Below are 14,662 nucleotides of genomic sequence, written 5' to 3'. Positions count from 1 at the left end.
GAACAAGGATAAAAAGAATAAGACACTGAGTAATAAAAATACTATGGACAACTCCTCCATGCTGGTATTATATAGACACATGCTATACATTCTCAGCATCATATAGTCCATTAGAAAGATGTCTTCTCTAAGCAGAATAACATCATGGTCACAGCGTAATGGTTTAATAGACCTGAACATGCTGTAAGAAACACTTTTTATATAACAATGCAGTTAGCATTTGAACTACGTGGATTTGAACTCCAACGATCTACATAGATTTTTCTTTTTTCAATGAATATATACAGTTCAGTTCAGTTGAGTCACTCAGTTATGTCTGACTCTTTGAGACCCCATGGACTGTGGCATGCCAGGCCTCCCTGTCCACCACCAATCCCCAGAGCTTACTCAAACTCATGTCCATTGAGTCGGTGATGCCATCCAACCATTTCATCCTCTGTCATCCCCTTTTCCTCCTGCCTTCAATCTTTCCCTGCATCAGGGTCTTTTCCAATAACTCAGTTCTTCGCATCAGGTGGCCAAAGTATTGGAGTTTCAGCTTCAACATCAGTCCTTCTGATGAATATTCAGGACTGGTTTCCTTTAGGATGGTCTGGTTGGATCTCCTTGCAGTTCAAGGGACTCTCAAGAGTCTTCTCCAACACCATTCATTGACATTGACTATTTCAATGAATAGTCAGGGTTAAGTTCCTTTATGACTGACTGGTTTGATCTCCTTGTAGCTCAGGGGACTCTCAAGAGTCTTCTCCAGCACCACAATTTGAAAGCATCAATTCTTCAGTGCTTAGTCTTCTTTATTGTGCAACTTTCACATTTTTACTTGACTACTAGGAAAACCGTAGCTTTGACTATACACATCTTTGTTGGCAAAGTGATGTCATGCTTGTCTTAGAAAGACTATTCAGTGACCATTAAAAAGTTTAAGGATGTTAGTTAGATATACTTTCTTACAGAGTGCTAGAATTGCAAATTTATTCTAATATCGAGTCTCTTGATTCATTAAATCTGATTCCTTTTAGGAAATATCTGCTTTGATATATCTGTTTTCAATGTATGCACAAAATTATTTAAAATGTCTCTGATACTTTGGGTAATATGCAATATTTTGAGAACTGGTTATATCTCATATAATGTGTCATTTGATCTATAGGCTCACCAGCTATATGCTTTCTCACAGTAGCTCTTCTAATATCATTAAATGTACTTAATAGGGGAGTATACCCATTGCTGCTTGAAAAACAGATTATATTTTTAAAGAAAAATAAATTATTAAACTGCATTTTATGTTCTTGGATATGCTTCATGTGGCTACATCAAACATGACTCTTGTTTTAATTTTATTTAATTAATTAATTAATTTAATTTTTAATATAATTTCCAAAGATTACTCCCATTCAGTTACCACAGAACATTTTCCACATGATTCCATTCCCCACACTTTTATATTTCAGATAAATATATTGTTAATATTAGTGCATATTCATTACACCTTAGCTTATATATATTTATGGATAGAGTATATACATAGAGAATGTATATCATCTGTATATATATATATCCTCTTAAAACAGTTCTGCACTTTAAACATTTACAGAAATAATCATATTGTGTAACCAGGATCTTTGTCATAAACTGTTTGATATAGTTGCCTGATATAGCAATCTGCACGCATCCGTTTTGAGAACTGCCAAATTGAATAACAAGAAATCTTAACTGAAAGAAAAAAAGTTGGAATACTCTAATGCAAAGAGAATATCTAAATAGGGTCTACAAGAAAATCTTTTTTAAGGCTGCTTTCTAGACGTTGGAATATTAATCAAAGCTAAATACTAATTCCCTTTCTTACTTCTACATATGGAACTCTGATTTAGTTTCTTTAAGTAATGCCATATTCATAAGCCTTATTAAAATTAATCGTTCTTTTCATTTTTTAATCTGGTTTGTCAAAACATTTGATCTCAAAACTGTAATTTTTTTTTTTACTTTCCATTTGTATGAACAAAAATTATGAAAATTTGAGAGTAAAGCAGAAGAAAATTAAAATATCTGTTATAACTTAAAAGGACCAATTAAAACAATCTCCTTTTATTCATTAGTGTTGCTTAAATGTATGAACTTATGATTTATCTTAAACAAAACTATTTAATATGCAATATTTTCCTTGATAGTGTGAAACTCTTGAATATAAAGTGTATTTATATTATAATAAAGCTTAATTCATTAAATTGGAAAGAATGCAGTGAAGATTTGCTTTTTTTATTTGGAGGCCAATACACTGCATATTTTCCAGGTAGGCTGTGCCTTTGCTTACTCTCACACTATTCACCTTGCCACCAACCTCTGAGGCACTCACACCAGCATCCCTATGGACAGCTTAGATATGCACACCCTTTTCTCCTTCACCCACTATGTCTACTCAGTTACTAGATAACATAATCTGTTCTCTAAGTGTGTATAAAATCCATTCCTTATCTCCACTCCCTGTCTACAATAATCTCCCAAATGGGGAACATTTTAAACTTTCTCCTCCTCTAGACTCATTTGCCCTATGAGTCACAAGTGACTTTTCAAATATTTTCATATCTAATACAACGCATTCATCAGTAAATATCTTGGAGAGCCCCTCCATTTTCTTCAGAGTAAAATTAATTCTCATATTAAGGTCATTCCTGATTTTGCCCCAGTGGCCTCTCCTGTTCCATTCCTTATCATATATTTATATATGAAACACTTTTATAATGATTACTATGGATCAGGTACAATTCTAAATGCTTTACACAGACCAATCCTATAAGCAGACACTGCCATTATTTCTATTTAGACAGCTGAGGAAGGACAGAGCAGTAAAGTAACTCAGCCACAATCACAGTTACTAATGGACAAAGACTGCATCAGAACCCAGGTTCTCTGGCTCTAGAATCTGCCATTAATCATTCTTCCCCTCCCCTCTGTTCTGCCTCAGGAAAAAGCCAAATTGTAAGATCATAATCGGATGACTTATACTTCCTTTCTTCTAAATGTCTTCATACAGTCTGTGCTTTCTCTTTGGAATGAGTATGTGTGTGTGCGTGTGTGTGTGTGTGTGTGTAATTCTGTATATATATAGTATGTATTTTTCTCTTGTATGAAAGAATAATATGTACTTTTTACAAATTCAAACAAAAAATTTGTCTGAGCCTTTAATTCTTAAGTGCTTTTCTTACTCTGTTTTACTTGCCTTCCAACAGTAAATAAGATATCAAGTGCACATATATTTAACATAAAAGAAGAAAATAAAAGCTTTTATATGCCCACTTTTTTCATGAAAGGCAAACCTTTATTTGAGAAAAATTTCATAGTGTGTTGGACAAAAATTAAAGCCTTCAATAAGATACACACCTCGGAAGTAAAAAGTTGTAGTGCAGTTATTATTAGACCATGATTATCAGTGCCTTAACTGATGGCAAACAGTATTTGTCTTTTTTGGTTTGTCTTATTTCGTTAAGCATATTACCCTCTAGGTCAATCCAAGTTTTTGCAAATGACAAAATTTCATTCTTATTTATGGCTGAGTAATATATCATTATATGTATATATATATACACACACACACACACAAACACTCCCTCTTGAACCTCCATCCCCTCCACTCCCTGGATTCCACCCATCTAGGTCATCACAGAGTGTCAGATTCTGCTCCTTATGTTAGCTATTCTCTACAAATTTGGTAGAATTCACATATGAAGCCATCTTGCTGTGGACTTTTGTTTGTTGGAAGATTTTTTATCACAGTTTCGATTTCTGTGCTTGTGATTGCTATATTTATATTTTCTATTTCTTTCTGGTTCAATCTGGAAGGTTACACTTTTCAAAGAATTTGTCCATTTATTCCAGTTTGTTCATTTTAATAACATATATTTGCTTGTAGCAGTCTTTTATGATCCTTTGTATTTCTGCATTGTCTGTCATAATTTCTTTTTCATTTATAATTTTATTGATTTGAATCTGGCTAATGGTGTGTCAGTTTTATCTTCTCAAATAAACAACTTTTAGCATTAATGATCTTTGCTATTGTCTCAGTTTATTTTTTTAATTTACTTCTGCTTTTATCTTTATGATTTCTTTCCTTCAAGTAACTTTGTTTTGTTTTGTTCTGGTTTTTTGGTCTTCTTTTTCTAGTTGCTTAAGATGTAAGGTTAGGCAGTTTATTTGATGTTTTCTTTTTTTTTTATGAGTTAGGCTTATACTGCTATAAACTTCCTTTCTTCACACTGTTTTTACAGAATCCCACAGATTTTGAGTTGTGTTTTCATTATCAATTGCTTCTTGATTTTTTAAAAATTTTCTCTTTGATTTCTTCAGTGACCTCTTGGTTATTCAGAAGTGCGTGGTTTAGCCTCCATGTCTTTTTGTGTTTACAGTTTTGTTTTGTTTTGTTTTCCCTGTAGTTGATATCTAATCTTATAGCATTGTGGTCAGAAAAAAACATACTTGATAGAATTCCAAGTTTCTTAAATTTGCCAAGGCTTGCTTTGTGATTCAAGATGTGATGTATCCTGGAGAATGTTCTGTGTGCCCTTGAGAAAAAACGTGAATTCTATATATATATATATTTTAATGAAATATCCTGCAGATATCAATTAGGTATATCAGGGCCAATGTGTCATTTAAGGCTCCTGTTTTGTTATTAATTTTATATCTGGATGATCTGTTTACTGTTGTGAGTGGGGTGTTAAGACCTCCATTATTATTGTGTTACTTTTCATTTTCCCTTTAATACTTGTTAACATTTTTCTCATGTATTGAGGTTCTCCTATGTTGGATGCATATATATTTGTAAGTTTTAGATGTTCTTCTTGGATTGATCATTCTATCATTTTGTAGTGTCTTTCCTCAGAGAAGGCAAATTGCATCTCCTCCAATACTCTTGCCTGGAAACTCCCATAGATGGAGGAGCTTGGTAGGCTGCAGTCCATGGAGTCACTAAGAGTAGGACATGACTGAGTGACTTCACTTTCACTTTTCACTTTCATGCATTGGAGGAGGAAAAGGCAACCCACTCCAGTGTTCTTACCTGGAGAATCCCAGGGATGGGGGAGCCTTGTGGGTTACCGTCTATGGGGTCGCATAGAGTCGAACATGACTGAAGTGACTTAGCAACAGCAGCAGCAGCAGCAGTGTCCTTCTTTGCCTTTTATAATGGTTTTTATTTTAAAGTCTATTTTGACTGATATTAATATTGCTATTCCTGCTTTCTTTTGACTTCTGTTTGCATGGGATACATTTTTTTTTTTCCCCAGCCACTTACCTTCAGTCTGTATTGTTCCTAGGTCTGAAGTAGGCCTTTTGTAGGCAGTATTATTTTTGTCTTTTTTGTAGCCATTAATCCAGTCTGTGTCTTTTGGTTGGAGGATTTAACCTATTTACATTTAGTATAATTATTGATATGTACGATCTTATCATCATGGCGTATTTCTCTTTGCATGGGACTCTCTGGGCTTCCTGAAGTTGGATGGCTATTTCCTTTCCCATGTGAGGACAGTTTCTGACCATAGTCTCCACAAATCTTTGCTCATTCCCATTATTTTTCTCTTCCTCTGTGTATGTATGTGCTCCATGCTCAGTTATGTCTAACTCTTTGTGATCCCATGGACTTTTGTCCACTAGGCTACTCTGTTTATGTGATTTTCCATCAAGGAAATTGCAGTGGGGTGACATTTCCTCCTCCAGGGCATCTTCCTGACTAGGGATCGAATCCAGGTCTCTTGTGTCTTTGGCAATTGCAGATGGATTCTTTACCACTGAGCCACCTGGGAAATCTTTCTTCTGAGATCCCTAAAATTCAAATATTTCATTTTATTTTGCCCCAGAGGTCTCCGAGACTATCCTTGTTTATTTTCATTCTTTTTTTTTCTTTTTTCTGTTCTGCATCAGTTATTTCCACCATTCTATCTTGCAGCTCACTTTTCTGTTCTTCTTTATCAATTATTCTGCTATTAATTCCCTCTAGTATATTTCTTGTTAATCTCAATTATGTGTTATTCATTGCTGATTGTCTATTCTTTGTTTCTTCTTGGTCCTTGTTAAACATTTCTTGTATCTTCTTCATCTGTGCCTTCATTCTAGTTATCTGTGCCTCCTTTGTATTTCCAAGATTTTAGATCATCTTTACTATCATTACTTTGAATTTTTTGGGGGTAAACTGCCTATTGACTCTTTATTCGTGTGTTCTTGTGGGTTTTTACCATGTTCCTTCACCTGCTTTGTGTTTCTCTCTCATCATTTTGTTTGATTTACTGTGCTTTGGGTCTCCTTTGTGCAGGATGTATGGTCATAGTTCCTTTTATTTAGAGTCTGACCCCAGTGGGTGGGGTTGGACCAGTGCCTTGTGATGGTTTCCTGGTTTCCAGGAGAACTGGTGCCTGTTCTGGTTAGTGGAGCTGAATGTTGTCTGTCTGAAAGGAAATGCAGGGTTCATTGGTGAGTTTTAGGGTGTTTGGGGGCTTGTTATAGCTTTGGGCAGCCTGTCTGCAAATGGACAAAACTGTGTTCCTGGTTTCCTGGTGATTTAACATGAAGCATTCTAAACTAGAGCTTGCTGGTTTTGGGTGGGACATGATCTTAGTGTTGAGATGGAGGTGTCTGGGAGAGCTCTTGCCAATTAATGTTCCATAGGTTCTAGAGTTCTTTGGTGGTCCAATATCTTGGACTCAGGTTTCCTACCTTGGAGGTTCAACCCTGACCCATTATTGTAGCACCAACACCCCACATCCACACAACAGAGAAAAGAAAAAAACATAAACAAACAACAACAAAAAAAGAATGTACAGAAAAAGACCCAAGACAAATGATGAAAGCAACACTCAACAGACAAGAACACCCAAAGAAATTCACACACTCACAAATAGAAGAGATAAAAAAAGAGCAAAAGAATAAAAAACAGGAACCAAAAAAGAAGAACTATCAATCCAATGAGATGAAGATGAATACTAAAAAGTCAACTGTCAAAAATGCAATATTGAAAACATAGAAAATGCAGTATAACTAAAAATAGAAAAAAATAGTTATTTAAAAATGAAAAAAAGCTTTTTTTAAAAAAAAAAAAGGGAAAACGTAAGGTGTGTGTGTGTTTGTGTGGGTGTGTGCATGTGTTAGTTGCTTAGTTGTATCTGACTATTTGCAACCCCATAGACTGTAGCCCACCAGCACCACTGCCCATGGGCGTCTCCAGGCAAGAATACTGGAGTGGGTTGCCGTTTTCTTCTCCAAAAGGAACTATAGAAAGAAAGAAAGTGAAGTCTTTCAGCCGTGTCTGACTGTTTGCCACCCCATAGGCTGTAGCCTACCAGGCTCTTCCATCCATGGTATTTTCCAGGAAAGAGTCCTGGAGTGGGTTGCCATTTCCTTTTCCAAAATGCAAGTTAAAAATTTAAAAAAAAAAAAATTAAATGAATAAAAATAAACTGTAGAATAATATGAAAAAGAAAAAAAAAAGTGCTATATATGTATATGGTATATTCATATGTGTGAATGTGTGTGTGTGTGTGTGTGTGTGTGTGTGTGTAGATAGAGAGACAGAGAGAGACAGAATGGTACTGAGAAGAATGTCCTCCTGTGTCCCTCATTGTTCTCATCCCACAGTGAGCACCAGGCCATCTGCCTACTCAGGAAGTCCTTCAATATTTCTCAGAAGACTCTGGACCTCCTGTGGATGCTGTGGGGTCAAGTCAGTCTCTCAGATATGGTCTTACTCCAGATTGTACTTGCTTTCAAAGTCCACAATTTCCCCCAGACTCCAAGGTCTCAGTCTAACTTCAGGGATTTACTCCGTTGCACCTGCTACTGAGGAGTGACTTTCATTCTGCTTCCTTGGTAACACAGCCTCTGGTGCTCAGCTTTGATTTTGGCCCCACCTCTGCTTGTAGGTCACCCTCTAGGGTTTGTTCCCTGACCAAACAAGAAGGGGAAATAGTAGAAGCTTACTAGGGCTCACTTGCTCAGTCAGGCTGGGGAGAGGGTGGGGATTGTAGCCACAATTGGGATGTGTTGCGAGGCTTGTGGGAAATTGCTGCAGTCTGATGTAGTTTGTGAATTCCCCTTGAGGAGATGGCCCCAGATCATGTGTCTTTCAGCAGAGATATGTTGTCCAGGTTGCTGGGAAGGTGGGGGCAATGACCTGTACTTGCTCACAGCTTGGTGGCAACTCTGGAGCAGATGTATTACCTCTGGGACTGCAGCCTATTTCTACCCCAACTTTGGCACTCCCCCTGGCTTTGACATAGCTATCCCTGAGGTCACAGTCCACAATTGTGTCTCACCCCACCTTTGCCACTCACAAAGGCAGGGCCTTGTGGCCTGCAAGCACAGGGGATTAGAGGGTCCATGTGGCAATGATCTCTTGTTTTTCTGCCAGGTTCATGCTTTTCCCTAGACTCCCTTAGCTATGTTGTACTAGCCCCTGGAGAGCATCTTATGACAGTCAACAGCAGTCCTCTCCACAGGGTCCAATACCCAAAGCCTGAGCCTCAGTTTCCAATCCCCACTCACCATGGTGGGTGTGCAGCAAACATTGTCTCAGCTGGGAAATGTTGGTCAACAATGATCTTTGTCATGAATTATCTCCATTTTATCCTCTGAGCATCTGTTGTATTCCCCTCTAAGATTCTGAAGACCCCGCACCACCCCCCATGCCACCCCGTCCCTACCAATGACACAGTTTCCAAGTGTGTGAATACTTGTTTTTCTTCATGGCTCCCTTCTTGAAGCAATTGAAGCAAAAGTCCCCATCTCAAATTATTTGCCCCTTTATTTTCTTATATCTTTTGCCCTACCTCATGCTCTGAAAATTTTCTGCCAGCATTCAGAAATTGTTCTGTCGGAGTTGTTCCACATGCAGATGCATTATTTATGTTATTGTAGGGAAGAAGGTGATCTCCCCATCTTATTCCTCCATTGTATGTTCTTGCCTCCTTTGTCATAGATTAATTGTTCATGTAAATGTGGATTCATATCTTCATTTTATTTTCTGCTCCATTGATCCATGCATCTATTTGTGTGTGTGTGTACCATACCGTTTCATTAATGTAGCTTTGTAGTGAAGTTTGAAATCAGGGACTGTGATACTTCCAGCACTGATATTCTTTCATAAGATTTTTTAGCTATCAAGGTCTAATGTGATATTGTACAAATGTTAAAATTATTTGTTATCGCTCTGTGAAAAGGAACACTGTTATTTTGATAGGGATGGCATTAAATTTGTAGATTGCCTTGGTTAGTATAATCATTATAACAATATTAATTCTTCCAATCTATGAGCACAGCATATCCTCACATTTATTTGTTTTTGTCTTCCAGTTTCTTTCATTGGCTTCTTATCATTTTCTGAGGACAGAATTTTACATTCTTAGTTATATTTGTTACTAAATATTTTATTATTTTTAAAGTGACATTAAATGAGATTATATTCTTAAATTCTCTTTATGATAGTTCATTTTTAGTATATAAAATAAATTTATGTATAGTAATTTTGTATCTTGAAACCTCATCAAATTCATTGCTAAATTTAGTAATTTTTTCATGATGCTTTTAGGATTTTTCTTTGTATAGTATCATGTAATTTTCAAACAAGCTAATATGTCTTATTAACTTTTTGTGTCTGTTTGATGTGTCTATTGATGTAAATATTATGTTACACTCCCATACTATTATTATGCTTCTATCAATTTCTTCCTTTATATTTGTTAATATTTGTTTTATATACTTAGCTGCTCCTGTGTTGGAAGCATATGTTTAAAAATTGTTATATGTTCTTCCTAAATTAACCTCTTTATTATTATTATTTAATATCCTTCTTTGTCTCATGTTACAGTGTGTTTTAATGGCTATTTCATCTGCTATAGATATTGCTACTCAGATTTTTTTTTGGTCCATTTGCTTGGAAAACCATTTCCTATCCTCTTATTTTCAGTCTATATGTGTCTTTATATATAAAGTGAACATCTTCTAGGTAGTTATATATACATTTTGTTTTTGTATCTATGCAGACACTTTATGTCCTTTTCTAGAGCATTTAGCCCATTTGCATTAAAGAGTTATTGCTAAGTATGCATTTATTGACATTTTGTTAATTATTTTGTGGTTGCTCTGTGGTTATTTGTTCCTTTCTTCTACTATTCCCTTATGATTTGAAGATTATCTTTACTGTATATGTTTAGATTCTTTTTGTTTGTGTGTATCTATCACAAATTTTGGCTTTGTGGTTATCATGATTAGTATATGTATACACATACATGCATTGCCATATATATATATATATTCCTTTAAGTCACTAATTTCTTAAGTTCAAACACATTTTAACAACCCTGCATTTTTATCCATCCATCCATATTTAAGTTTTTTGTCATCGTAGTTTAAAACTTTTTGTTTTATGTATCATTTTGCTTATTGTAGATGTCAACAATTTTGCTTCTTTTACCTTTTAATCTTCTCACTAGCTGTATAAGTGATTGATGCACTACATTTGCAGTATATTTACCTTTTACCAATGAGATTTTTTTTTTTCTTTCATAGCTTTGATATTTCTAGTTGTGGCCTTTTCTTTTCTACTTAGAGAAGTCCTTTTAACATTTCTTGTAAAGTTTGTTTTATGGTGCTGAACTCTTGGATTTTGCCTGCCTGTAAAACTCTTAATATCTTCCTCAAATTTGAACAGTATCTTTCATGGGTAGAATATTCTTGGTTGTAAGTTTCTTCCTTTTATCCTTCAAGTATATTGTGACAGTACCGTCTGGCCTGCAGAGTTTTTACTGAAAGACAGTTGATAGCCTTGTCATTGTTCTGCAGTAATTAGGTGTGTTTCCATTGCTCTTCTAATATTCTCTCTTTATCTTTAATTTTCACCAATTTAATTACAGAGCATCTTGATGTGGTCATCTTTGAGTTGATCCTATTTGGGACTCTCTGGTTCCTTGACCTGGATGTCTGTTTCCTTTATCATATTAGGAAAATTTTTAGCTATTATTTCTTCAAATATATCCCTTCCCCTCTTATATCTTCTTCTGAGGCTCCTATAATGTGAATGTTAGTATACATGATATTTTCTCAGAGATCTCTTATACTATTTTCTTTTTATTTATTATTATTTTTTTACGTTCATCCTGACATTTCCACTACTATATCTTCCAGTTTGCTGATTCATCCCTATATGTCATCTAATCTTCTGTTGATTTCTTCCAGGCTACTTTTTATTTCAGTTATTATATTCTTCATCTCTATTTGATTCTTTTATACATTTTCTAAATCTGTTAGAAAATTTTAGCTTCTCATTGTGTTTATTTATTCTCCTGACTTCTTTGAGTATCTTTATGATCATTGCTTGAACTCTTTATCAGGTCAATTTCTTACCTCCACTTCACTTCAGTTCATTTTCGGCTTTATTGTCTTCCTGTTTTGGATCATGTTTCTCTTTTGCCTCATTTTTTCTAATTCTTTGTGTTTATTTCTAAGATTGGTTGCTTCTTTATCCAACTTGGAGTGGTGGCCTTATCTAAGAGGTGTCCTATACATCACAATGACACATGTCCTTTGGTCATCAGAGCTGTATGTTGTAGAGTTGTCCTCAGTGTGGTCTGTGTAGGCCTTTGTGCTGTGGTGGGCTGGCTCTTTTGGGTGAAGTAGGCATAGTTGTTCCCCAATCCAGTTGATAATGAAACTTGCCTAGTGCATGACTACCATACCCTGATGGGAGGAGGCCTGGTTCCTAGCACACATGGCTGCATAGCCCAGGGATCCCTGAACTGGTACTATTCCAATTGTCAGTGAAGTCACATCCTAAGTTACTGAGTTTGGTGTCAGAGGTCCTGGAACTAGTTTCAGCCACCTTGTGTGTGAGGCTCTTATCTTACATGGCTAGTTCTAGGATACAGGGATTCTAGCAGGTGATGCTGCTCCATTGGTAGATGGGACTGGATCCTAGGAGGTGACAGGGCTGGTATTGGCCTGTTGGGAAGATATGGATATTCACAGTATCCTGGGGCTGAGGGCCACCAATTGGTGGTTTATGGCTCACTGGTGGATGGTTATGATTGCTGGGGTCTTTGTCAGTAGGGCCTAAACAGTCTCAAAGTTGGTGCTGGCTTGCTGCTAGGCCGAGTTGGTGTCCTGGGGATACTGAAGAGCTTGTGCTGAGTTACTGATTGGTGGTGTCATGCTCTGAGGTCTCTAATGTCATGTCTCAGTAATCTCAGTATTTGTGTTGCCGCACTGATGGGCGAGGCTGAGTTGTAGGCCCTCTTGTGGGTGGAAAAGGGTCCTATGGCTGATGGATGCTTAGAAGTTTCTATAGCAGCTGATATGCTCATGCATAGGGCTAGATCTCACCTGGGTAGCTACTTGGTCTGTGCTGGCAGGAAGGTCCCATGACTGATGTGGAATAGCTTGTGGATACAGGTAGGTCCTAATCTTAATAGCTAGAGGAAGGATTCTGGGATGGCACTTGTCAGCATCAGTGCCCTTGTGGTAGAATGAAATCTCCAAAGTGGCTGCCACTAGTGTCTTCATCCCTCAAGTGAGTCATATGTGCACCTTGCCTTTCTGGGAGGCTCTCCACATAAGCAAGTGGATCCATTCCTCTGAAAGTACTGCTCTGCCCTGGGTCCTAGAGAAAGCAAAATTTTGTGTATATCCTTTAAAAGTAGCCATTTGGTATAGCTCTCTGGCTCCAACAAACGTGATCCCCATCAGACTTCAAAGCCAAATGTTCTGGAGGTTGTGTTTCTGGTACAGGACACCTTGGCTGAGGAGCTCAATATGGGCCTTGGATCCCTCTCTTGGAGATATCCTCCACAATTATTTATTCTGCCATTTTTGGGTTACCCATCAGGGTATGTGGATCTTGACTATATTGTGTCTGCAATCCTCCCATGCATCTTGTTTAGGTTTCTTCTTTATATTTTTAGTTGTATATCTTTTCTGCTGATCTTTAGGTCATTCTCACTGATTGCTGCTCTCTACACAGTTACAAATTTGGTGTGCTTGTGGGAATATGTAAGCTCAGGGTTTTTCTGCATTACCATCTTTGAACAATATATTCTATACTTGTTTTGTCCCCGTGGACCCTAGTGCAACTCTAGTCATGCATCCTTCATGCATAGTTCTCAAAAAGGAACAAAATGCACATTCAAGTTACAGCAATTTTAAAAGAGTTTAACAAAGGAGCTAAGTTTAAGTATGTCCAAAGTAAAGAGAAAACACATGAAATAGTGAATAGACTACTTCCATTCTTTCTTAAAGGGGTTAGAGAAGATCACAGTTAATGGAACCAGCAAACAGGGGCACTTGGAGAAGACCACTGTGTGTGGAGCTGTGAGTTTTGGTGGAAAGATGCTTCCAGCCTAGGGAGGGTGACCTAGAGAAATTAACACTTAATCACACCACCACTCTCCCTACGGTTTGTCCTAGGGCTCCTATTGATGGCATCCACCTGAAATCCAGGAAGCAAGAAGATTAATTGGTCTCATCTGCAGGTCAAACTCCTTGGGTGCAGAGCAGAATGGAAGGGTAAAGAGTGAAGCTGATAGGGGCAAGATGAGGATCCCCAGCACACATCCTTCAAGGAGAGAATGATGGCTCTCAATTTTTAGAGGCTCAATGTCAGCATATAAATAACCCCTCTATATTAAGGATTAAAAAACTTAAGTTTGTTTAAAACTGAATGTATAAGTAGAATTGGATATATTAAGTTAATGCGAAAAATGTTAATCATCGTGGTTGTTAAAAGCTGATCAATTTTAGGATTAGACAGACAAAATTTATGCAAAATGATTGGCTGCTGGATTGACTACTTTAACATTTTTTGCTATTTGATTTGTTTGGTCAGGAGATATAGGATTACAGATCTACACTTCTGCTGTGTTTCACCTGTATATCACAGAATATGAATATCTGTCACTATTGATATTTTTATATCAATCAGTAAGAAACTGCAATATGATAACTAGTTTTGTTGTTAAGATACACAAAACAATTGCCTGGTGATTTTTAGCAGTCTTTTATTATGGATGTAATTTTTGTTCATTTACAGATACTTACTGTAGCCAAAGGGAAAGAAATTAATGGTTTTTGGTCAATTAAAGCAAATTAAATGAAAATAAAACATTACAGCTAGAAAATAGTATGAGGAATAATATATATATATATATATATATTTGAGTAATTGAGTCACTTTGCTAAACAGCATAAATTAATACATTGTAAATCAATAATATTAACATTATATTTCCTGACCAAACATTGTAAAAAAATAATATTTCAAATAAAAACAAACAATAAATCAAACAAAAAGATTGTAGGATAGCAATTGTGTCTAGTGGCTCCTGATTTCTTTTTTGTCCCCTTAAGTAGTATAAATTTCAAATACTTGTTGTTAGTACACATAATGGTGTGTACTACACATACTTATAATACGCCCACTTGCTTTGGAAAGGATTATTTAAAGTGACAATGTATGTCAATGAAGAGATGGAGGAAAAGGGTACAACAATGAAGAGTTTGCAATGGTGCATAGATTGATACAAGCAATATAAGCTATAAGGGTATTTTTATTCCTGGCATTGTGTGAATTTAGATAACTTGCACACTAACTAGTCTTGCATTCATAAAACTAAATATGCAGGATAAAATTGTA

The sequence above is a fragment of the Budorcas taxicolor genome, chromosome 14 (assembly GCF_023091745.1).
Source record: "Budorcas taxicolor isolate Tak-1 chromosome 14, Takin1.1, whole genome shotgun sequence".
Taxonomy (NCBI): Eukaryota; Metazoa; Chordata; class Mammalia; order Artiodactyla; family Bovidae; genus Budorcas; species Budorcas taxicolor.
Note: the sequence above shows the minus strand (reverse complement) of the source record.